The sequence below is a fragment of the Bubalus kerabau genome, chromosome 4 (genome assembly GCF_029407905.1).
Source record: "Bubalus kerabau isolate K-KA32 ecotype Philippines breed swamp buffalo chromosome 4, PCC_UOA_SB_1v2, whole genome shotgun sequence".
Taxonomy (NCBI): domain Eukaryota; kingdom Metazoa; phylum Chordata; class Mammalia; order Artiodactyla; family Bovidae; genus Bubalus; species Bubalus kerabau.
The window spans coordinates 118380920-118406677 of record NC_073627.1 but is presented as its reverse complement, the minus strand read 5'-3'; the positions used below and the strand labels follow the sequence as shown (position 1 = coordinate 118406677).

Below are 25758 nucleotides of genomic sequence, written 5' to 3'. Positions count from 1 at the left end.
GTACTTAGTACTGCTTCATCTCAGTTCCTTGAAGTAAGACACATATTTTCCAAGATGGGGATGTGGACAGCCTATTTCCTGGGATTTTTAATACCTTAGAATGTCTTTCTATTACCTTTGTATAAGGATGGCATTTTTAAATTATATAATTATTGGGCCATAGTATTTCTCCTAGAACTCCAAGTGTTGTTCCATGATTTGTGTGGAATGTAATGTTACAGAAAAGAATTCAGTGGTAAATTGATTACTGCTTCTTTGTTAGAAATGGTTTCTTTTATTTGGTCTGAGTACCAGTAAGATACTGTGTCTCTTTTCCTGTCTGTATCTAGAAGTAGGTCTCTTAATTAGTTTTGCCTAGAGTGAGCTTGTTCAATATACAGTTGCTCCCTCAATACAAGAGAGTATTTTCTGCTAGTACCTTCATTCCAGGCTCTATGCTCTTCATTTCTCTACAGTAGCCCTTCCTTCCCCCTCAGTTTCACTTTCTGCGGTTTCAGTTACCTGTGGCCAAGAGCAGCCTGAAAATATTAAATGGAAAATTCCAGATATACACAATTCATCACTTTTAACTTGTGCATCATTTTCAGTATCGTGATGAAACCTCATGCCATCCCGCTTCATCCTGCCGAAGACATGAAATCATTGCTTTGCTCCGCCTATCTGGTGTGTTAGTCACTTAGTGGCTGACTTGGCTATCAGATCAACCATCTCAGCATCTCAGTGCTTGTGTCCAAGTCACCCTTATTTTACTTAATAACAGTCCCAAAGTGCAAGAGTAGTGATGCTGGTCATTCAAATATGCCAAAGAGAAGCCACAAAGTGGCTTCAGTGGAGGTTAGCCTGATCTTGAATTCTGTGTTTGCTATTCTTCTGATTTTTTAACTAAATGTTTTATTTTAGAACAGTTTTATATTTACAGAAAAAATGTGAAGATAGTACAGAGAGTTCCCACATAGCCCTGTGCTATTTTCTTTAACGTGCGGCAATTTGGATTCTCTTTACCTAGTTTAGTTTATTTTTATTTTAATAGAGTTTATATCTATTCATATTTTACAAAGGATGCTAGACAATTTACCAAAATTTTCATCTGTGTCTTTCCAGAAATTATTTTTAGAGTATGTTTTTCTTCTGAGCCTTCTGGATGGTGATGTTTTCTTTTAAACATGGTAATGGCAAGAGTAGACTTTTCTTTTTGAAACTTGCTCTTTAGAGTTTATACTTTGCATTTTAATATTGTTAGTGATTTGAGAACTAAGATATTTTTCTTTTAAACAGCTGTCAATTGGGAAAACAAATTAGCACTATTAATGTCTTGTAATAAATGATCACAAACTGGGTGACTTAAAACAGCACAAATAATTCTCTCGCAGTTCTGAAGGCCAGCTGTCTGAAATCAGGACCACTGGGCAGGGAGCAAGGTGCTGGCAGGGTTGTGCTCCCTCTGGAGGCTCTGGGAGAGAACAGTCCTTCCCTCGTCCAACCCATTCTTTGCCTTGTGGCGGCGTCATGCCAGTTCTCTGCTTCTGTTTTCTCATCTCCTTTTCCTGTGTGTGTGTGTGACATCTCCTTCTGCCTCCCTCTTGTAAGGAAACATGTCATTATATTTAGGACCTGCAGGATAACCCCCGCCGCACCCCCTCATCTCAAGATACTTAACAATCATATCAGCAAAGATCCTTTTTCTTATAAGGTAAAATTCAGAGGTTCCAGGATGTAGGACCTGATATCTTTGGGCAGGGGGGGTGGTGCTTTATTCTACTTAACACAGGCACAATCTACTATGACTCAGCAATTCTACATACACATACACTCATTTTTTTTCCTACCAGAAGACATGTTAAAAAAAAAAAAAGTTCATAGTAGCATGATGTGTAATGGTCAGAAACTAAAACAACCCAAATATCTATCAAGGGTAGAGTGGGTGGATAGGCAGTGATACAGTCATCCAGTGGAATACTTCACATCAGTGAGAATGAAATCACATACACTACACGCAACAGCACAATGACTCGTGCACATATAACGGGGCTGAAAGAAAGCAGATAGAAAAGAGTAAGCCCTAGAAGAGTCTACTTATGTAATGCGAAAAATGTCAAGACTGTACTTTCCTAGTGGTCCAGTGGTTACGAATCTACCTGCCAAGGTAGGCGGCATAGGCTCAAGCCCTGGTCCAGGAAGATTCCAGATTCCATGGGGGTAATTAAGCCCATGCACAATTACTGAAGCCTGCATGCGAGTCTAAGCTCTGCAACAAGAGAAGCCACCTCAAAGAGAAGCCCACACACTGTAACTAGAGAGTAACCTCTACTCCTCACACCTAGAGAAAGCCTTTACATAGCAATGCAGACCCAGTGCTGCAAAAAATAAAATAAATTTTTAAAAATATGGGTGAAATTAATCTTTGTGTTAGAAATTAGTATAGTAGTTATCTTGAAGGGGGTGATGACTATAAGAAGGTGAAAGAGGGCTTTTGGGATTTTAGCAGGATTTTCTGATCTGAATTCTGAGTGAGAATCCATTAGGCTGTCTATGTATGATTTGTGAACATTACCAGAAGAGGATAATTCAGTGAAAAGCAAGTGAACAAATTTCTCAGGGCCATGCAGAATTTCCAGAAGACAGAAGAGGAAGGGGTCTGAACTTCAGATCAAAGTGAAGGTTTCAAAGTTTGAGATGATAAGAACTTACAGACCAGTAGGTGAGGTTGATGATATTAAGAGGAATGTCAGCTTCCTCACATTCTCGTATAAATGAATATTGTATAAATGAATCAGTTGATAGAGAGGTGAGAGAGATGTATCAATAGCTAAAGTAGACATTTGGTCTGAATTCAAGGCATTGGGTCAGTTAAGCCAAGTCATTTACTATCAAAAACTACACTGTTCAGTATGTGTCTATCAATCATTTGAAACATTTCTGGTCCAAACTGAGACATTCTGTATATCATATTTCAGACATGGTACCAAAAATAATATCATTTCTTAATATATTGATCATACTTTGAAATGATAACCTCTGAATTATTGGGTTAAATAAAATCTATTATTAAATTTCATCTGTTTCTTCTTAAAATGTGGCTACTAGAAAATTTTAAATTATATTATGGGACTAGCATTTGTGACTTGCATTCTATTTTTATTGGACAGTAGTGATCTAGATCTGGAGAAGGCAATGGCAACCCACTCCAGTACTCTTGCTTGGAAAATCCCATGGATGGAGGTGCCTCGTAGGCTGCAGTCCATGGGGTCACTAAGAGTTGGACACAACTGAGCAGTTTCACTTTCACTTTTCACTTTCATGCATTGGAGAAGGAAATGGCAACCCACTCTAGTGTCCTTGCCTGGAGAATCCCAGGGATGGGGGAGCCTGGTGGGCTGCCATCTCTGGGATCGCACAGAGTCAGACACGACTGAAGCAACTCAGCAGTAGCAGCAGCAGCGATCTAGATCATGATAAATCTGATAGGCAGTTACTAGGCATGCAAGCTATCAATTACTTACTTTTCTTACACATGTAGGACTTCGACTGGGCCTGATTAAGTTTGGCCTCATGATGTAAGGGCTGAAGTTATAACTGAACTATTATAATTGAACTATTATTTCTGAGTTTTCTTATCTATGGAAAACCTAATTGTTCTAAACAACGAGTTCAAAACTAAGGCACCACTGCTCATCTGGTGGTTATATAATCTCTTAACAGACCTAGTGTCTAATACCATGTAAGCAGTTTTTTGGGAGATGGTGATATGACAGATGCCAACAAAGGTCTAGTCAAGGCTATGGTTTTTCCAGTAGTCATGTATGGATGTGACAGCTGGACTATAAAGAAAGCTGCTACTGCTAAGTCACTTCAGTTGTGTCTGACTCTGTGCAACCCCACAGACAGCAGCCCACCAGGCTCCCCCGTCCCTGGGATTCTTCAGGCAAGAACACTGGAGTGGGTTGCCATTTCCTTCTCCAATGCGTGAAAGTGAAGTCACTCAGTCGTGTCCGACTCTTAGCGACCCCAAGGACTGCAGCCTACCAGGCTCCTCCGCCCATGGGATTTTCCTGGCAAGAGTACTGGAGTGGGGTGCCATTGCCTTCTCGAGCGCCAAAGAATTGATGCTTTTGAACTGTGGTGTTGGAGAAGACTCTTGAGAGTCCCTTGGACTTCAAGGAGATCCAACCAATCCATCCTAAAAGAGATCAGTCCTGAGTGTTCATTGGAAGGACTGATGTTGAAGCTGAAACTCCAACACTTTGGCCACCTGATGTGAAAAGCTGACTCATTTGAAAAGACCCTAATGATGGGAAAGATTAAAGGTGGGAGGAGAAGGGGATGACAGAGGATGAGATGGTTGGATGGCATCACCAACTGAGTGGACATGAGTTTGAGTAAACTCTGGGAGTTGGTGATGGACAGGAGGCCTATCATGCTTCAGTCCATGGGGTTGCAAAGAGTCAGACACGACTGAGCGACTGAACTGAACTGATAACGACAGAATGAGCAGAGAATAGTCATTGGAGCCCGACACTCCTGAACTCAAGCAGGATGTCCGTGACTTACAGGCTGGGTGGCTTCAGTCCAAGGACATAACTTCTCTGGACCTCAAGTCCCACAGTTATATAGAGGGCTTTGCAATATTCACCTGGTAGGGCAAGTGTCTGATGCTGGGAGGGATTGGGGGCAGGAGGAGAAGGGGACGACAGGATGAGATGGCTGGATGGCATCACCGACTCGATGGACGTGGGTTTGAGTGAACTCCAGGAATTGGTGATGGACAGGGAGGCCTGGAGTGCTGCAATTCATGGGGTCACAAAGAGTCGGACATGACTGAGCAACTGAACTGAACTGAACTGAGGGCAAGTGTTAGAGCTGAAATAATGCATAAAGTATACAGGGTGTAAATGACCCTCAAAATGTGGTAGCTGCTGTTGGTGTTATTCTTGGGTTCATTAAAAAGTATGAGGAAAATGCAATGAACACAAGCTTTGATGATAAAAATTCTAAAGGCGTTTCTTTGCAAGTTCTTGGGATACTTCAGACCAATCTTGGGCCATTTCAAACCTTTGGTTTCTCTAGCAAATAATGAGGATAGGCTCATACACATAGAAAGCCAATCCACAGAGAGTCACTTCTTTCTCATTGTGTACACTGAGCTTTGAGGATGTAACGCCAGGATCACAAAGCATTACTCTGCATTCAAAACACTCAGTGATGGCAACCCGCTCCTTCTAGTCCCAGATGCTAGCGGCCACCGCATCAATCACTCTCGCAGGCACCTATCAGCGTGTCATCGCCGTGTCAGAGATCTGTTTTGGCAGGCTCACTGCAGGGTACACGTAATCAGCAGATACGCCACACTTAACTGTGATTGATGCCCATCTTCTGACAATTTCTCCTGCCAGACCCCTCCATCATTCCATGGTAATGTTTTCCTGAGTGCTAAATAATTTCTCTGAATTATCACAGATGCTTTATAGATTGACTTGCAGAGATGTCTTTTTGTCACAGTCGCATTTGGAAGGATTTTTATCTTGTATGTTCCCCCCCCAACCTTTTTTTTAACCTCTGATGATTCGTCCCATGTTTCTATCACTTTCTTCATTCATCATAGCAGGACATTTTTCAGAGGTAAATAACAAGGATATTATGATCAGTCTAGTTGGGCAGATGTCTGAAATCCATTTCAAATTCTTCATTTGGCTGGCAGCATGACCTTGAAAATCTAATTATTACTATGACTTTGTTTAAACTATGGTTTTGTTATTATGATGTCTTTTTTCTTAGAGGTTATGATTCTTAAGAATATGAGAGGTCAGACAAATCCAAATAAGTGTTCTGCACCCCCCTTTATAATCTGCCATTTGATGTTAGCCAGAGAAGTGTTCCATATCGGCACCTGGGTGAGGTAACTTCATTGCTCCCTGTCCTTCTTCTTCCGTCAAGCCCTAGTTATAACCCAGATGCATGAATGTCATGAAATCATTAGTAGATGACAGATTCAGGTGGCCCAAGAACCTCCTCTCTTACAAGAAGACACGTGTAACTGAAAGCTAAAGATTTGCCAAATGAAACATTTACTTGATCCTCTTTAATGAAAATGAACAGCACTTTCATTTGATGATATCCAAAGATTCACTGCAGAAAAATATATTTAAAATTCCAAATGTAATGTACGAGTATAAAATTTTGAGGCAGGTCGTATCTCCAAATGCAGCTACAGTGAGGGTTAAGGATTCAATGTATGAGTTGTGGGGAACACAGTCGAGTCCTTCATACCACTCCTCCCAAAATTATGTTCTTGACAAGTATAAAAGATAAATCTGTTTTCCTTCCAGAATTGGAGCCATAGAGGGCTGATGAGCCTGGAGGCTACAGGGTACTCAGAACCTCCAGAGCACAGTAAACAGAAGTAAGTAAATGAGGTCATGAGAGTGGGGCTTTATGAAGAGGAAGAGACAGCAGAGATGCACATACATGGAGGAAAGGCCACGTGAGGACACAGAAAGAAGGTAGTCCTCTGTAAGCCACGGAGAGAGACCTCAGGAGAAACCAACTTTGCTGATACCCTGACCTTGGACTTTCGGACTCCAGAAATGTGAGAAAATATGTTTTTGTTGCTTAAGTCACCAGTCGGCAGCATTTTGTTATAGAAGCCCAAGAATACTATGGCAGGTAGTATTGCTTCCTCATTTTCTGTCCATACTACCATTCCATACCCCGCAGTGGTCTTTGCACTGCTCTGGAAATGGTTACCAGTCTTACTAGTAAGGAAGTCACACCATCATGGAGTAAGAATGTACTCCTTCCATGAAGCAACTATCAAACTTTAAACTCAGTTATCCTGTATGTCCTTTTCCTTATCTTCAAGATGGTGTATGTATGTGGGGTGGGGGTGGGGAGCAGTGGTTGCTGAGAATTCTTGCACATCTTGTGGGAAGAAGAAGAGAGGAGATACTGTACTTTCTCCCAAAGCTGTTTTACCTCCCCAGCCATTCTGCATACTGACTGGGTTGGCTGTGGTTGTGGTGGGAGTGCTCTTTCTGGCGAAATGACATCTCCTGCTAAAACTTGTGAAATGATCTCTCATTGCCAAAACTTAAGGAATTATCTCGAATTATCATGAGGTGTTCAGTCCTCTTTGTTTTCAGCTATAGGACTGAGTCATTTTCTAAAACAACAGGGATGTTCTTTCTCATCTACTACCATATCACCCTACTTTACAAAATGCCTAGCATTTTCCTAGAAACATAGTGATAAATCTATCAAAATTATTGAGGGTGGTTTTAGTATAAAACACATATGATAGAAATTATCTCTGTTGTCTGGTTAATCGCTAATCAAAGCATTAAGGCAGAGTCCTTTGATAGCCAGTTAAAACATCTCAGATAATATAATTCAGTGACTAAACTGAGCTGAGCAAATCTCTCTCTTAACCATTTGGTAACGATTTCTTGTCATTTGATTAGGAAACAGGTTGTTTTCATAGCAATGATTGGTTCCATATCACTGTTCACTCCTTGGCCCTGGACCAATTATTTTGCTCCCAGTCACCTCAGGAATTTTCAAGATGTCAATTTTTCCTTGAACAGAAGCCACAATAATGGTTTCAGAAAAGATGGAATTAAGAAATGGAAGTGAGGGTAAGAAAACCGCTTTGTCTTTATCACCATGCTAAGCACGGACACAGCTAGTTCCATACTATGCTGCCCAAACCAGGCCAAAACCTTTAGCGAACTTTACTGAAAACTGGGGTGTAGCAAGAGGGAATTACATTTCATAGATGCTCAAGCTCAAATACTAGATATAACTGATCTCATAGCCACAAGGGCCCAAGTCCTTACCTTATGATCCCCTGGATGTGTCACAGTCTAGTTCTGAGCCTGCTTCCACATGGAGAAAGTCTGCCATACTCCCTGAACAGAGGGGTGAGGGTGCAGAGAGAGAGAGAAAAGAGAACATGAGCTCCATGCCTGCTCCCTGTGGCATCACAGGCCACAGACACCTGCTCCACGTCTGCTTCCCAGAGTCTTCACTTTGTATCCCACATCCCTCACCTTCTGAGATGATAGGCTTTTGCAATGCTCAATACTTTCATTGAAAAAAAAAGCATTCGCTATCTTTGGTAGTTACTCTTGGCATTGCCCTACAATCTTCTTCAGGATTTTATGTCAGTCACAAATAACTACTAAGAGTATTTTCATCAATATCTAGGAGATTCAGTCCATGGCTGCAACTAACAACCTTGACGTGGTTCTTGTTGGGTGTCAGTAATCAAATCTTTCACCAGCATGAGATGAGATCATGTCCCAGAACTCTTCCTATCATTTTCTGGTTTCTAATTCTATTTGTGTGTGGATAACTGCTTGAATGAGAAAATTATACACATACACACATTTTTAAAAGCAATTTTTTAGAGGCAGTGAAATCTTAATCTACAATTTTGGAAAAAATAATCCTAAAAGAAGTGCTATCTAGAGATCAAACTTACCACAAATAAGATAAATTTGATATTTTAATGGATTTGATTCTTTTCTTTTTTCTTTGCTTTCCTTTTTACCACCAAAAGTCAATAGAAATAGACTTTTCAGAAAGAACTATTTGTCCTCAAGAGCAAATCCAAGCCCCCAACTTCTTGAAAATTTGAGATTACATTTTTTTCTATTAAGGTTTCAAAACTCCAATTCATAAAAGTACAATTTTTTTAAAAACCCTTATCTTTAGAAGTCTCTACAAGCAGAAAGCTTCCCAAATGTAAGAACACAGTCCTAAGATGCAGACAGCAGATCAGCCTCCACTTCCACAGCAAACCCCTAGGGGAACGAGTCCTCCACTGGTAGCCTCGATAGAAGCAAGATCCCTGTAGCTAGAGATGGATTCTTCTGCCACCTTCAATCTTCAAACCTAAGAGAAGTAGCCAGCATACAATGATCCAGCCCCTTCCTCCTAAATGTAATAAAACTATAATTGCTAACCCTGTAAACCAGGCTTGCACAGAGAAATACAATCTAGTAAGAAATATTACTCTAACACCATCACTTTAAAAAATAACTTAAACTCCAAAGACTGAGATGTTTTAATGAAATGAGGTGAGGCAAGCCTTTTTTTCCAAGACTGTTCAGCCCAGCATCAAGCTCCTAGTCTGACAGTACAGAGCTACATGACTTTCCAGGGACCTCAATGCCTGACTGAGCCTCCCAGTGGGCCTTACCAACTCCCAAGTCTCAGGCCCCGGGTATAAGAGCCCCATTACTCCAAATCTGCATAATCATATTTTTTCCCTTAAACCCTTGGCTTCAGGGGACTACCTTGCAAAAGGAAATGCCAATTTACCATTAAACATTTAATAAAGAAAATCCTCTTTTAATCACACTGCATGTTTGAGACAGCTTTCATGATGAGAAATGCTAAACTGAAACCACAGAGAAGGATGTCTTAAAATTTTTCTTTCTGGAAACAAAGGATTTGTCCACTTCTCCCCAGGAAGCATAAATTTGCACTCTTCACCAGGCACGGGGCAAGGCTCTGGGGTTACAGTTAGGGAAGAGCCTTGCTCTCTGCAAGCAATGTACATTCCTCCGGAGGAAACACACTGGAGCTTCCACCAGTATCAGGCAGAATAAAACGTACATCAAATATAAAGCATAGGCAAAATACTATGGGCACTCAGAAACAATAATGATTATGATGATGATGCTACAGGTGATGATAAAATATCAATAACAGAACACTTCCATTTTTAAAGGACAGGTACTCTGCTAAGCAATTTATATACAGTGTAGTAGAGTCTTCATGATACTTCTATGTGATGGGTTCTATTATACCTCCATTTCACAAATATGGAAACTGAGGCATGCAGAAGAAGGAATGCCTTGGTGGGTTTCAAGCAGACAGAACGTTCTCATTGAGGATGTTAGTGAAGCCATAGCCTCGGAGGATGAATGGGATTTAAATAGATGGAGTAGGAAGAGGGGAGAGACAGAAGGATGTTCAGACCAAGGAAAGAAAGTAGAAGATAGAAAGAACCAAGCTAAGCAAAATTAAAGGGACAGTTGTGCTGAACATGGAAGGAGGGCAGTGTTAAAAATGACATAGAGCATTGAAAACAGTTGCAACAGTACCACACACCTAACAGATCCTCAACAAACGTGATGTTGTGAAGTGAGGTAATGACTATTTCTCAGCACCAGCCTCACTTTCACTTCTACTGGGCCGTATTAATTGATATTTGCTTCTTGCTCATGCTTCAGACACTTTTATTATTATTTTTAAAATTCTTTAACCTGTATTATAACTCCTTTCTCCTATAAACTGAAGGGCAATGCAATCACAGCTGAGCAATGGGCTGGGATACCAAACAAAAGTTTGAAATGTGAAATAGGAAAAAAAAAAATCTACCTTGTCAACACATCAGCAAAATTGAATGAAAGTTGCCACTTGATGACAGGAAAAGAATGTGGAGGGTAAATGAAAGACATCAACTATCGCTCCAGTGACAGGAGAAATAAAGCAGGTGTTTTCTGGTGAACACCTGCTTCACGCCAGTACTTTCTCTATGTTCTCTCTCCAAACTCTACCAGCAAGGCACTATTATTCATATTTTACGGATGAGAATACTGATACTTACAGATGTGACATCTTGCCTGAAATCAATGCAGTTAGCAATGGCAGATTCCACTTTCAAAACCTTGTCTATCTGACTCTCAATCCTGTGTTCTTTCTACTATGATGTATTGTAGCCACAAGAACTAAGAGTCAATCAGGGTATTATTTTTATCTCAATCTTTCTCTCCCCTGCCCCAACCTATATGTTATATAATATGACATATTTGATGTCATATTTGGTCAACATGACATATTTGATAAATGTTTTTTTACTTACTCAATACCATGAATAGATATTGAGTCAGTCAAGCTTTAGGATCCCAGAACAAGTTTTCATGCATAAGAACTTGAGAAACAATCATGAGTAAAACAGAGCTATAAGAATGGCTCTATTCATCAATGTGTTGGTATATTAAATAAAAAATATGAAAACAATTGCAAACACTACTCAAATAATTAAATAATTTTGGTATTTTAAAAGACTATCTTAAAGTTAAAATGGTTAATCTTTCAAAAAACTGGAAAAGCTGTTTGAGAGAGTTAGGAAAAGAACCACATCAAAGCTGTGAAAAACACTATTTCCTGACTGCATGCAAGCCTGTCTCTGACCATCTTCTAAACAATGCCTTTATGAGCTGTTGCTCCTCCTGCAGATTCCAGTGATTAGCCAAAATGTTATTTTCATAAGATAGAGAAAACTGAGACTTTATCTAAATAGAAAGCTTTGCCACTGTCTGATTTAAAATTTCACTCAAAATCACCTAGAATTGGTTTAACTTTGTAACTGGAAAAGAAGCAAAAGTGTGATGCTATTGATTAAACCATACACATAGAAATGATAAATTTGCACCCTTCCTCTGATACTAATCAAGCCTATGTCAGTGTAGGGCTGTGTAAATTTCAAAGCAGTTATATATATTTATCTTGGCATTGAATTTGGTCAACATTCCTTTGGAGTAAATAGCATAGGAAAAAGAATCAGCATATTATGTTAAGAAAACTTGAGGTCTGGAGACATTAAATAGCTTTCTTACAGTCTCAGAGTTTGGGAAAAGTTAGTGAGGACTAAACTTCTTGTCTCAGTTCCTCCTAGCCTGATGTTTGTTCTACTGCTCTAGCATCTCATGACACAAGCAAAGGCTACAGATATCACATCCCTTGATGGGCTCCCAGGTGGCGCTAGTGGTAAAGAACCTGTTTGCCAAAGCAGGAGAGACATAAGAGATGCAGGTTTGATCCCTGGAGCAGGAAGATCCCCTGGAGGAGGGCATGGCAATCCACTCCAGTATTTTTGTCTGGAGAATCCCATGAACAGGGGAGCCTGGTGAGCTACAGTCCATAGGGTCGCAGAGTCAGACACGACTGAATGACTTTCACTTTCACTGTGAGGATTCTACAGCAACAGAGATGGGATCTGAGACTCTGATGCCTTAAAAAGTGCCAGGGCATTCCTGATCAGAAAATCTGGGAAACTAGCCATTGGGTAAAAATCCCAGCTGAAAGCAACATACTGCAAAATACTTTTCTTTGGAAATTCAAGCTCATATTAATTGCAGTTAAAATTTCTTTAATATTCTTAGAGATAATTTTAACAACTGAATCAAAATATGAGTTACTTCATGGTTCATTAAAATGTTGTTTACAAATAATATTTTTAAAAACAACAGAGTGGGATCACAACTTCAATAGGTATAGAAACAAAACAAGTATTATTTTGGGTGAATGGATGAATATTTTATGTACAGTGATTATGCATATAATTAAAAATAGAGTTATCTTTAAATACCATCAAGAAAGAGAAAAAGTAAAAAGAAAAGATAACTACAGAACTGTAAATTCTTCTAGAACTACACTTAGAAACTCAGTTTCCATTCTGGGCACCTCTTGACTTGATTCTATTGTTGACTGCCTAGATGCTTATTTGATAATGATAGAAGTAGGAGAGTCATGAACTGTGTATAAAGACTTCCCACAATTAATTTATTCATTCATTCAACAAATATTTGTTGAACTCTGATCACATAGTAGGTACTGTGCTAGAAGCTAGTTTTACAAGGTGATGCAAACTCAGGATCTTTTCTTCCAGGATTTATAATCTATTGGGAGTTGAAGAAGAGTAAACTGATAACTATAAATAAAAGAGCTATGAGTACACAGGAAAGGAAATTACTCAAATCTGAGTGCCAGACTCCAACTACCATTTAAACTGGGAAGCAAAAATGAATAGAAGTTGGTCAGGTGAAGAGTGGTGGGGGAATGCTCCAGGTAGAGGAGATATTTGTACAACATCCTGTAAGTGAAACAGAGCCTGAATCACTCATGGAACTGAAAGAAATTTAGTGTACAAACAGCAGGTTGTCAGGGGGAAAGTGGGATGAAAAGAGGCTTAAAAGATAAGCAATGCCAGATCATCAGCATTCTGGACATGGAAGTATTATAAGCAGTATAGAGAGATATGATTAGGTTTGTGTGTTTGAGATGCATCGTACTGGCTATAGCATGAAGAATGATTGAAAGAAGGAACGTCTAGAGTTTTATTAGAAAGCTTTTTTCATAGTTGAAATGAGATATGGACTAGAATAGAACAGTAGCAGTGGGGATAGAGAGAGGTAAGTTTATTCAATAGAAACACCTGACTCGGTGAGTGATTACACATAGGAGTAAGAGGAAGGGAAGCTCCAAGGAAAATGTTAAAGTTTCTGACTTGAGGAACTGAGTAAGTGATTATTGCATTTCCTATTTTTTGAGTAGGAAACATAGAAGAAAAGCATATTTTAGGAAGTTGACAGTGATTTTGAGGGGCTCAAGTTATATCCAAGTAGAATATTCAACAGGTACCTTTATATATATATGTATATATATACATGTATATATCTGAGTCTCTGAGCTGGGACCATACATTTAAGAGGCATCACCAGAATTCTATGCTGCAACTAATAAGAGATGTTTCATCTTTTTAAAAAACTGCAAAATCAAATGAAAGATGCTGTAGTAGCAGCATAGTTTTTACATCTAAAAACAGGCCATCCCACTCTCATATTTAACTCATCATCTAGAAAGGGAAAGTTTCATTTGAATAGCTAGACTTAATCACAAGGCCCATGCTGATGGAAGAAGAGCTGGTCCTGAGTACATTGTCTGGATCTCTCCTGGTCCCATTTGCCAGGGCACTCTGGGTGTGTCTCTAGGGAAGGAGCTGCATAGGAGTTTGAAATGGCATTATTGGTTATTAATAGCTGAAAAATGAAACAGGCCTACATGTGCAATAGGCTCCTGAGACTAAGTATAATGTTAGGAAAAGTAAAGACAATCATCAAATTACAAGAGAAGAGAAAAAAATAAAAGAACTACAAAACAACCAGAAAACAGTTAACAAAATGGCAATAGGTACATCAGTTCAGATCAGTCGCTCAGTCATGTCTGACTCTTTGCAACCCCATGAACTGCAGCACGCCAGGCCTCTCTGTCCATCACCAACTCCCAGAGTTTACCCAAACTCATGTTCATTGAGTCAGTGATGCCATCCAACCATCTCATCCTCTGTCATTCCCTTCTCCTCCCACCTTCACTCTTTCCCAGCATCAGGGTCTTTTCAAATGAGTCAGCTCTTCACATCAGGTGGCCAAAGTGTTGGAGTTTCAGCTTCAACATCAGTCCTTCCAATGAACACTCAGGACTGATCTCTTTTAGGATGGACTGGTTGGATCTCCTTGCAGTCCAAGGGACTCTCAAGAGTCTTCTCCAACATCACAGTTCAAAAGCATCAATTCTTTGGTGCTCAGCTTTCTTTATAGTCCAACTTACACATCCATACATGACTACTGAAAAATAGGTACATACACATCAGTAATTATTTTAAGTGAAAAAGGACTAAATGCTTCAACTCAAAAGACATAGAATGGCTGAATGGATTTAAAAATGTATATATGATGCCACAAGAGATTCACCTCACATCTAAAGAAGTTGACAATGAAAAATGGAAAAATGTACTCCATTCAAGTGGAAATAAAGGAAATCTGTGATAGCAATACTTAGACAAAACAGACTAAAACAATAACTGTAACAAGATACAAAAAAGGGACATTATATAATGATGAAAGAATTGATCCAACAAAAAGTACAATTATACAAATATATGCACCCAACATAGGAGCATCTAAATATATAAAGCAAATATTAACAAGCATAAAGGGAGAAATTCACAGTAATACAATACTAGTAGGAGACTTTAACATCCCACTTACATCAGTGAGTGCTTCATCCAGACTGAAAACCAATAACAAAATGCTGGTCTTAAATGACACATTAAAGCAGACGAACTCTCTCTCTCTCTCTCTCTCTCTTTCTGTAAGTCAGGGGAGATGGAGACAGAGAAAATATTCCACTCTAAAACAGCAGAATACACTTTCTTTTCAAGTGCACATGGAATATTCTCCAGGAGAGATCATATACGACATCACAAAATAAACCTTGGTAAACTTAAATTAAAATCATGTCAAGCATCTTTTCTGACCACAATACTATGAGACTACAAATCAACTACAAGAAAAAACAACTGAAAAAAAAAAAAACACAAACGTGGAGTCTAGACAGTATGCTACTAAACAACCAATGAGTCACTGAAGTAAGCAAAGAAATAATCAAAGAATACTTGGAAGACAAATGCAATTGAAAACACAACAATCAAAAATCTATGGGACACAGCAAACACTATTATAAGAGGGAATCTTATAGCAGTACAAGTCTACCTCAGGAAATAAGAAAAACTGCAAATAAATAACCAAATATAGAACTTCCTTGGTGGCTCAGTGGTAAAGAATCTGGCTGCTAATGCAGGAGATGCAGGTTTGATCCATGGGCCAGGAAGATTCCCTGGAGAAGGAAATGGCAACCCACTCCAGTATTCTTGCCTGGAAAATCCCAGAAGAGCCTGGCAGGCTGCAGTCCATGGGGTGGCAAAAAGAGTCAGACAGAACTTAGCAACTAAACAACAATAAACCAAACAGACACCTAACAGAACTAGTGAAAGAAGAGCACACAAAACCCTAGACTGGTAGAAGGAAAGACATTACAAAGATCAGAGCAGAAATAAATGGGACAGAGACTAAGAAAACAATATGAAAGATCAATAAAACTAAGAACTAGCTCTTTGAAAAGACACATGAAAGTAATGAACTTTTTGCTAGGGCCATCAGAAAAAAAAAAAGAGAGAGGGCCTAAAACAATAAAACCAAAAATGAAAGAGATGTTATAACTGACATCACAAAAAAAAAAAAAAAAAAAAAAAAACCAAAGGATCATAACAGATTACTACAAATAATTAAACACAAATAAATTGGACAACCTAGCAGAAATCCATAAATTTCTAAACGCATACAATCTCCCAAGACTGAATCAGGAAGAAATAGAAAATATGAACAGATCAATTGAATCAGCCATCAAAAAACTCTCAATAAACAAAATTCCAGACTAAAGGCTTCACAAGTGAATTCTACCAAACTTTTATAGAAGAATTATCACCTATTCTTCTCAAACTATTTCAAAAAATTAAAGAAGGAATGCTTCCAAGCTCATTCTACAAGGCCAGGCTCATTCTGATACCAAAGCCAAACAAGGACACCTTAAAAAAGAATATTACAGTCTAGTTTCACTGATGAACATAGACATAAACATCCTCAACATAATATTAGCAAATCAAATTCAACAATACATTTAAAGGATCATACACTGTGATCAAGTGGAATTTATTCTAGTGCCGCAGGAATGGTTCAACATCCACAAAGAAATCAATGTGATACGCCACATTAACACACTGAAGAATAAAAATCATCATTATGATCATGTACCACCTACATCTTGGCTTCAGTGTCTACTTTCAGGTGAACTCAAACTGGGAAGAACCCGGGAAGTCTTTAGGATGTACTCGAATTTTATATTTTTCTTCATGAAAATTACCTGAGAGGTATCTATTTTATGGTGCCAATAAGAAATATAATAATAATAATAATGGGTAGTATTTGTAACAAGTACTCTATACCAAGCACTGAGTCAGATGCCTTACACAGATTTGGTCCCAAGACAAACCATATGAGATAAGAGCTATCATTACCTCTGTTTTACTGATGACAAAACTGAGATTTAGAGTCATGACACTATGTGTCTGAAGTTATGACGTTAGCAAGAGGCAGAGCAATTTATATCCAAGCAAATTTTACCCTGTATCTTAGGAAAATACGTAAGATTAGCACTCACTTAAGAAAGTGAAGAAGTCTGGGGGAGCCTGGGAATACTCATTTAGGTAGGAGGCAAACCCCTTGCTTGATAGTTGGTTGAATGAGTGGCCAAGCCTGCACAGAAGGAAGGAATACCAGGTTATGGTTGCCTATCTTGGCCTGCATTAAAAGCAACACACCTCCCAGGGAGTCTGTGTTTAACATATAAATAAGTAATCCAAATGTAAATTGCAATCCCTACAGTGCCTTTGTCCTTTTTTTTTTCCATTTGAGATATAAAAAGCATCTACAAACATATGCTCCTGCCGGATTTTTCTTTGTGGCCTGCTCCAAAAAGACACTTCAAAAACAACTGCCCACGGTCCTTTTCAGAGCCTGCATCTCTGGTGTGTCACTTGCAAAGGACAGAAATATTCCATGCGTGGTTAAAGGCAGTGCCAAGAGAAAGCATGGAAGATTTATTTTTCAGCTGATTAGGTTACATATTAACGAGGGACTGCGGTTCGAAAAAGGAACTCACAGCTTTTCACATTAGAGGTGTCCCCTTCTGCTCAGTGTTGAATTAAACTGAACTGTAGCCACAAGGGAGGAAGGAGTATGCTGCTAAGTCGCTTCAGTCGTGTCCGACTCTGTGCAACCCCAGAGACAAGCAGCCCACCAGGCTCCCCCGTCCCTGGGATTCTCCAGGCAAAAACACTGGAGTGGGTTGCCATTGCCTTTTCCAATGCATGAAAGTGAAAAGTAAAAGTGAAGTCGCTCAGTCGTGTCCAACTCTTAGCGACCCTATGGACTGCAGCCCACCAGGCTCCTCCGTCCATGGGATTTGCCAGGCAAGAGTACTGGAGTGGGGTGCCATTGCCTTCTCCGAGGAAGGAGTATAACAGGTTACTTTTAACAAGAGTGTCCTGAAGAGGGATCACTGTGCTTCCCCCCACACCGCCTCCTGCCTCCTGGGCTATAGCCATTACAATTAATGTTAATTATAATGCTGTGGCACTTTAAATGTCAATTTCAGTCTGTGACTTAAAGAAAAGCAAAATTATAAAACCCGACATTAAAGCAGTCAGAACAACTTCTAATTTGGTTAAGGAGCAAGCCCTCTCTTTGAGGTTCTAAATCTCTGCAATTGCTACTACAGCAGGAAACAAGCAAAAGAACGAATAAAAATCTAGGATGGTTCCTTTCCTCCTTGGAAATCTTTATACCAAGAAGTAAGGAGTAGCATTTTGGATACATTTGAGATACTAGGTTATAAAATGAATCCTTTTGGGGGGCTTTTTTGTGAATTCAATATCAAAATCTAAACAAACAGCAATATTATGATCTGAATACAAAAGAGTTGATGCCAGTTAGAGCTGGAGCATAGGGTTTCTGAATGTGTGAATGACATTCCAGCAGCTTCCTGCCTCTCAACAAGTCTTCTGAATATGAACTCTTAAAGCCTAGGAAGAATGTCCCAGATAACTAAACCATGTTTGCATATTTGAGAAGGAAAATGCTAATAACTGAACTGAATTAGAGTTAAATATTAAGTCTAACTGGTAGCAGTAAATGATTATATTACAATGTTTTTTCAAAGATTAATTTCACAACTTTTTTTGTAGTGGACTCAAATAACCTTTAAAATATATGGTAATCACAGTTCTCTTCCTGAAGATACCTGCATTCCTGAGAAGAAAACGGTTCCTCCCCCGCCTTTTTTCTGTTGTGATCAGTAAGGCACTCAATGAAAAAAAGGAAAAAAATGTGCCTGGATTTATAGGGGACAAAATTTAAAATTTCACTCAGATATACTTTGTTGTTGCCTTATCATCTTCTTTATTCAGAAATATTTAGTTAGGAGACAGATGTGGGACTTCCCTGGTGGTCCAGTGGCTGGGAGTTTGCCTGCCAATGCAGGGGACATGGGTTTGATCACTGGTCTGGGAAGATTCCACATGCTGTGGAACAACTAAGCCTGTGAGCAGCGAGTACTGAGCCTGCACTCCAGAGCCCATGATCCGCAACAAGAGAAGCCTCTGCAATGAGAAGCCTGAGCACTGCAGCTAGAGAGTAGCCTCCACTTGCCACAACTACAGAAAGGCCACATGCAGCAGTGAAGAACCAGTGCAGCCAAAATAAATGAATTAATTGAAAAAAAGAAACAGGTGTTGTCAGGGTTGGCCAGGGCCAGTGCTATGTGAGATGAGTAGGGAAGTTGGTAGGGTGCAAAATTTAAGGAGGTTCTCCCTTTCAGAATCATGCAATGCTTGACACAACCACAGGGACCCACCTCACTTCAGTACAGCTCAGTGAAACCGGAATGGAGCTTTCGCTCTGGCCTGTGACCACTAGCACTTTGTACTGCACTTCATTCTTTTATCTATTTATTCACTCAATAAATATTTATTGAGCATCTGATATGTACCAGGTACTACTCTTGGTGTTCGATAAACAAAATCAACAAAATTTCCTGCACTCACATTCTCAGAAAGGAACACAAACAACAAAAAACAAACATAATAAATAAGACAAAGAATGGTATGTCAGAACCGGCTAAGTACTCTGGCTAAATAAAAAGCGAAAGGATAAGGGAAACCAGGAGTGCCAGAAAGAGCTACAGTTTTAGATGGAGGTTTCTATATTTATGAGGATCCGTGGACATGGGCCTCCCAGGTGGTTCAGTGGTACAGAATCCACCTACCAATGCAAGAGACCTGGGTTTGAACCCTGGGTTGGGAAGATCCCCTGGAGAAGCAAACAGCAACCCACTCCAGTATTCTTGCCTGGGAAATCTCATGGACAGAGAAGCCTGGCGGATCACAAAGAATCAGACATGACTGAGAGACTAAACAACAATTGGACATCAGCGAGAACTCATCTAAGCAATTACTTGAGGTACATGTGGAGTAAGCCAGGCAGATATTGGGTGGGAAGGCATTCCGAACATCAGGAACAGTCTGTGCAAAGGCCCTGAACAAGAATGTGCCTAATGTGTTTAAAAAAAGGAAATGTAGTCAGAGAGGTGAGAGAGTACAAGGGGACTTACTGTACATTGTAAGGACCATGGATTAAATCCTGAAAGAAATAAGGAGCCACTGTGAAATTTCAAAGTCATCTGTGCCAGGTTTAGCACGACTACTCTGGCTGTCTTGTTGAAAGCAACCATAGCAAGGAGCAAATGTGAAAGCAGGGAGACAAGTTAGGCTACCATAACACACTAAGCCAAAGATGATAGCAGACTGGCTCACCCTGGTGATGGAAAGTGGTTGTATTCTTGAATCTATTTTAAAGGTAGCCGCCAGAATTTCCGATGATTTGGATACAGGGTGAGATAGAGGGGAGTCAGAAGTAACCTTAAGATATTTGGTCTGAGTGAATGGAAAGTGGGCATTTCCATTTTCTGAGATGAGAATGAATACAGATGTGGGCAATTTTAGGATAAGGACCCCAATTTTGATTTTGGATAAATGTGAGATGGTATAAGACTTCTAATTGAAGATCCTGAGGGCTTCCCGTGTGGCTCATCTGGTAAAGAATCTGCCTGCGATGCAGGAGACCTGGGTTCGATCCCTGGGTTGGGAAGATCCCCTGGAGAAGGGAAAGGGTACCCACTCCAGTATTCTGGCCTGGAGAATTCCATGGACTGTATAGTCCATGGGGTCACAAAGAGTCAGACACGACTGAGCAACTTTCACTTTCAGAAGGTGACTAAATATATGAGTCTAGAGGCAGGGGAGAATCCAGGTTGAATATACATATTTGGACATCAACATAAAGAAGTTATATGAAATTATTATAGATAAGATCACCAAAAGGAGAGAGAAGAGATCTAAGGATTAAAGCTTGGAGAATTCCGATAGCAAGAGATGAAGAGGAGGAACCCACACAAAGAAAACCAAGGAAATGTTCTATCAAAGAGTCAAGTAACAGAGTTTCCAGGAGGAGTGATCAGATACCAAATGTATCTAATGATCAAATTAGATGGAGACTGAGAGTCCCTTAGACAGCGGTCCCCAACCTTTTTGGCACCAGTGACCGGTTTTGTAGAAGATACTTTTCCCACAAATCAGGGAGGTCGTGGTTTTAGGATGATTCAGAGTTTGAGGACCCCTGCCTTAGGACATTAAAGGATGTGGAGACCATCAGTGACTTTTGGTAAGAACAGTTTGAGTGGAGTCAGGTGAGAGGTAAAAGCCAGATGGGAGTGGAATTAAGAAAGAAACAAGAATGGGAAATAACAATAGACAAAATTTTAAAGGAGATTTGAATGAAAGGAAAGTTAGAGAAATGGTACTATGGCTTTTAGCCAAAACAAGGTCACAAACATAGTTTAAAATAAGATCAGAGAAGTAAAGGCTGGAAAAAATTGTAGTGTGTTTCTGTGCTGATGGGAACTGGCTTTTGCCAATGGGCTTATTCTGCATTGGCACTCTGCTATTAACATTCTGTCTTACCAGGAATAACTTTATCTACACAGCAAATAGTTTAATGCTTTATACAGAATAAAAGAATTTGGGATTATTTAATAGTAAAAGAGGGTTTCTCAGGTGGCTCAGTGTCCAACTTTTTGTGGCCCCATGGACCACCAGGCTCCTCTGTCCATGGAATTATCCAGGCAAGAATACTGGAGTAGGTAGTCATTCCCTTCTCCAGAGGATCTTCCCAACCCAGGGATCAAACCTGGATCTCCTGCATTGGAGGCAGATCCTTTACCATCTGAGTCACCAGGGAATCCCCTAAATTTATGCTGGTCCTTATGATTGCTCATGTAGAAAAGTCAACATGGTTGAACCCTTTAAGATGTGTATTCAAGAGCATTTTTGAGGAGGCTAGAAGCTCATATAACTAACATTTCTTCTCACTTAAATGCATTAAGCTGTTTGTTTTTCTCAGATTAGTCCTCTATTCTAGGCAGAAAAGTAGCATGGTAGGGAAAGTAGGCGTGGGTCTCCGGAAACATACTCTTTTCTGGTGTTGGACAACTTCTCCCTCCCTCAGATTGACAGTTTTTGCCTCTACTACCCAAACTAAAACACTTCTCTGTCTCCCTTGTATCCGTTTATGTAAGTTATACTGCAGAAATAAACGCTTAAGAGACTTTCATAAAGGTTTATTTAAACCTTACACAAAGGTTTATTTCTGCCCATATTCATGTCAGCTGCAAACTGGAGATGACTCTAATTCATAACTTCTTCATTAGTGGATTCAGGTTGTTGGAGCTGCCCTTAACTGCCCTCATGGGAAGAAAGCAAGACCATATTATGAAATGCTCCTTAGGTTTCTGTTTGGGAGTGGCATATATCAACTCTGCTCAGAATATATCATCCAAAACACATCACATGGCCAAGCTGATGGGCAGGGAAGTAAACTACTCACAGGGAGAAACATGGAAGAATTGGGAACAATAACACAAACTACCGAACTCTAGATCCTGGGGCATTTTAGAGAAACAAAATGTCAAGTTTCTTCCCTGGAGGTAAGGTAGCAATGAGAAAATCAAACCAGTGAGCATTTTATTTCTTATTAACTCAGTTTGCTGTGTTGGCAAGCACACTGTGGTTACACAGAGATGCTACAGGAAATTTGGGATAGTGGGGTCTATCAATTCTATAATATTATCAAGCAGGCTCTGACCAAGCATTTAATACATATTTATTCATTTAACCCTTAGAAGAAATCCATGAGGCAGATACTATTTTTTTACTTTCTCTCCTTGTTTGTACAGATAAAGGAATTTAGGCATAAAAATACAGTCACTTAAGAAAAAACAAGTGATAAATTGTGGCTGGAGGATTAGGTATTTCGCTCCAGGATCTGAGCTCTTAACTATGTCCTAAAAATATATTGAGAATTAGACCTAGTCACAGTACTTAGGGTGCCCTAGTAAGAGAATCAGTGGCAATTATCCAGTTTCATTTTATATAATGTCCTTCTATAAAAGTCTGGAAAAGGATTTTTTTCCCTCTGTGTTTCCTTTGAAACATAAAGTCTTGCTGTGCCATCTTCAGATGAAAGCCCAATTAAGGGGAAAAAAAAAATTTAAGCTGTTGCTCTTTCCGTAGGGAAGTTACAGTCATAATCATGTACTCTTAGGAACCAGTTATCTTTCCAGATGTTCAGCTGTGACCTTTCATTCATCTTTAGGGATTCCAAGTCCACAGTCCAGGCCCTGACATGTCTTGCTGTGTGCCAAGAATTACTCACAAATTTTTAAGGCTGTATATGCAAATCTCACCGCAGAAGTTTCTGCCATTTTCCCACTTCCTTCCTGCTTCCCTTCTTTTTCCTACACCTGATAAGAGTAAGAGAGGTGACTGGCTAAACTAATGAGTTTATAAAAGCAACAACTGCAGCCCATGTTGTTACCAGGACTCTTCCTCTCTCTGTCACCTTTCATTGCATTTGGGGGAGGGCACATTATTCAGGATGAAATGCCACACTACCACTGCTGTGCTTTTCCCCTTACTTCATACATATGCAAACATGCAAATACCAACACAAACACACAAAGACACCTAAGTATGCATACAGGTATGCATAAGCATTCCCCCTGATCTCATATTTTCTAGAAGTTTCACTTGCTGAATGTTAAGGGCCAAGTTGCTGGACCTAGTGCTAGGTAGGACTACCTCAAGAAATAGCATTGGAAACACATAGAGATGACTGACAATTCTATAATCCCATTTCTTCCTTCTTAAGGAATTTAAAATTTGAATACTTAAGCAAAATTGGCCAGTTTTAATTTTCTTTAGAAAATACTTTGCATAAACTAGAAAAATGCTTTCTTCATTCCTTCACACCACAAATCCTAGCAACTTCTACAACAGAGACCATCAGGATCTTCTCTTTTTGTTAAGTACTCCAAATTCTATCATTAGGAAATACAGTATTCTGTAATTAAAATATCCTACAACAAAAGGATTGTAAAAAATTGTTTCAGCTCCATATGGAAAAAAAAAACAACTAAATACTCAACTAAGTCAATTGTAAATGTTCAAAAGCTTAAATATGAATGGCAAAACTTTAAAGCTTTTAGAAAGAAATACAAAAGTATATCCCAATGACCTGGGAGGTACAGAATCTGACTGCTTCAGAAACAAAAAGCACAAACTATCTAGGAAAAGACTGCGCAACTTGACTGATTAAAATTAAGAACATTCCTCACTGAATGATTCTATTAAGGAAGCCAAAATATAAGTCCCAAATTGGGGAACATATTTGCAATATCCAGAACTGAAAAAGGATTAACATACAAAGTAAACAAAGAAGAGAACTTACTTTGATAGAGACACGAAGGCCTAAGTCACAGGATGAAAAAGAAGTGAAGGGTGGAAAAGCACTCTAGCAAGAAGAGAGAATTCAAAGAGCAGTGTGGCTGGAAAACACAGGAGAGAGCCTGGAAGAGGTAGACCAAGATTAGAACCAGCAGGACTGTAGAAAAAAGAGGCCAATTGAGGGTTTAATTGAGCGCACCTAGCGGCTAGGTCGGAGAAGGCAATGGCAACCTACTTCAGTACTCTTGCCTGGCAAATCCCATGGACGGAGGGGCCTGGTGGGCTGCAGTCCATGGGGTCGCTGGGAGTCGGACACGACTGAGCGACTTCACTTATTTTTTCACTTTCATGCATTGGAGAAGGCAATGGCAACCCACTCCAGTGTTCTTGCCTGGAGAATCCCAGGGACGGGGGAGCCTGGTGGGCTGCCGTCTATGGGGTCGCACAGAGTCGGACACGACTGACGTGAGTTAGCAGCAGCAGAAGCAGCAGCAGAGGCTAGGTGAAACGCGCATGTGTGGCTGAGATGACAGTGGTGGGGATGGGGGCATGCCTGTAGTCTAGCGGAGGAGCTCTCATAGGCTCTGAGAGAGGCAGCTACAGGGACTTGGTTAGAAGCGTGAACTCTGGAGCCAAATCACCTGGGTTCCTATCCTAGAATTGTGCCTTATCAACTCTGATCTTGAGCAAATTGCTTAGCTGTCTTTGTCTCAGTCTCCCAATATATGAAATGGGTAATAGTGCCTGTTGTGTGCTGTGTGCTCAGTCGTGTCCAGCTCTTTGTGACCCCATTGGCTGAAGCCTACCTGGCTCCTCTATCCATGGAATTCTCCAGGCAAGAACACTGGAGTGGTCTGCCATTTCCTCCTCCACGTAATCTTCCCCACTCAAGGATTGAACCTACCTCTCTGGCATCTCCTGCATTGGCAGGCAGATTCTTTACCACTAGCACCACCTGGGAAGCCCAATAGTGCCCATCAGGTGTTCTTAATCTTATCTATGCCTTGAACCCCTAGCAATCTCATTAAGCCTATGGATCCCTTCTCAAATAAAATAAAATAAAATAAAATACAACAGGATTCCAAAAGATGTGATATATTTTTCAATAGTTATATTTTAAAAGATATAGTTGTTATATGTATTTGTATATTAGATCAGATCACATCAGTCGCTCAGTCGTGTCCGACTCTTTGCGACCCCATGAATCGCAGCAGGCCAGGCCTCCCTGTCCATCACCAACTCCCGGAGTTCACTCAGACTCACGTCCATCGAGTCAGTGATGCCATCCAGCCATCTCATCCTCTGTCGTCCCCTTCTCCTCCTGCCCCCAATCCCTCCCAGCAGCAGAGTCTTTTCCAATGAGTCAACTCTTCTCATGAGGTGGCCAAAGTACTGGAGTTTCAGCTTTAGCATCATTCCTTCCAAAGAAATCCCAGCGCTGATCTCCTTCAGAATGGACTGATTGGATCTCATTGCAGTCCAAGGGACTCTCAAGAGTCTTCTCCAACACCACAGTTCAAAAGCATCAATTCTTCAGCACTCGGCCTTCCTCACAGTCCAACTCTCACATCCATACATGACCACAGGAAAAACCATAGCCTTGACTAGACGGATCTTTGTTGGCAAAGTAATGTTTCTGCTTTTGAATATGCTATCTAGGTTGGTCATAACTTTCCTTC

The 25758-nt window shown here is 40.0% G+C and overlaps 1 long non-coding RNA gene across 1 annotated transcript; it reads right to left on the bottom strand.

Annotated features, from left to right (window-relative positions):
* Positions 1-21: 21 nt before the first annotated feature.
* On the bottom strand, positions 22-24237 carry LOC129650150 (uncharacterized). The gene is made up of 3 exons (XR_008713617.1): positions 24084-24237; positions 7830-7901; positions 22-1579 (listed from the first exon to the last, which is right to left on the bottom strand). It is a non-coding gene; the product is annotated as an uncharacterized LOC129650150 (long non-coding RNA).
* Between the last annotated feature and the right edge of the window lie 1521 nt (positions 24238-25758).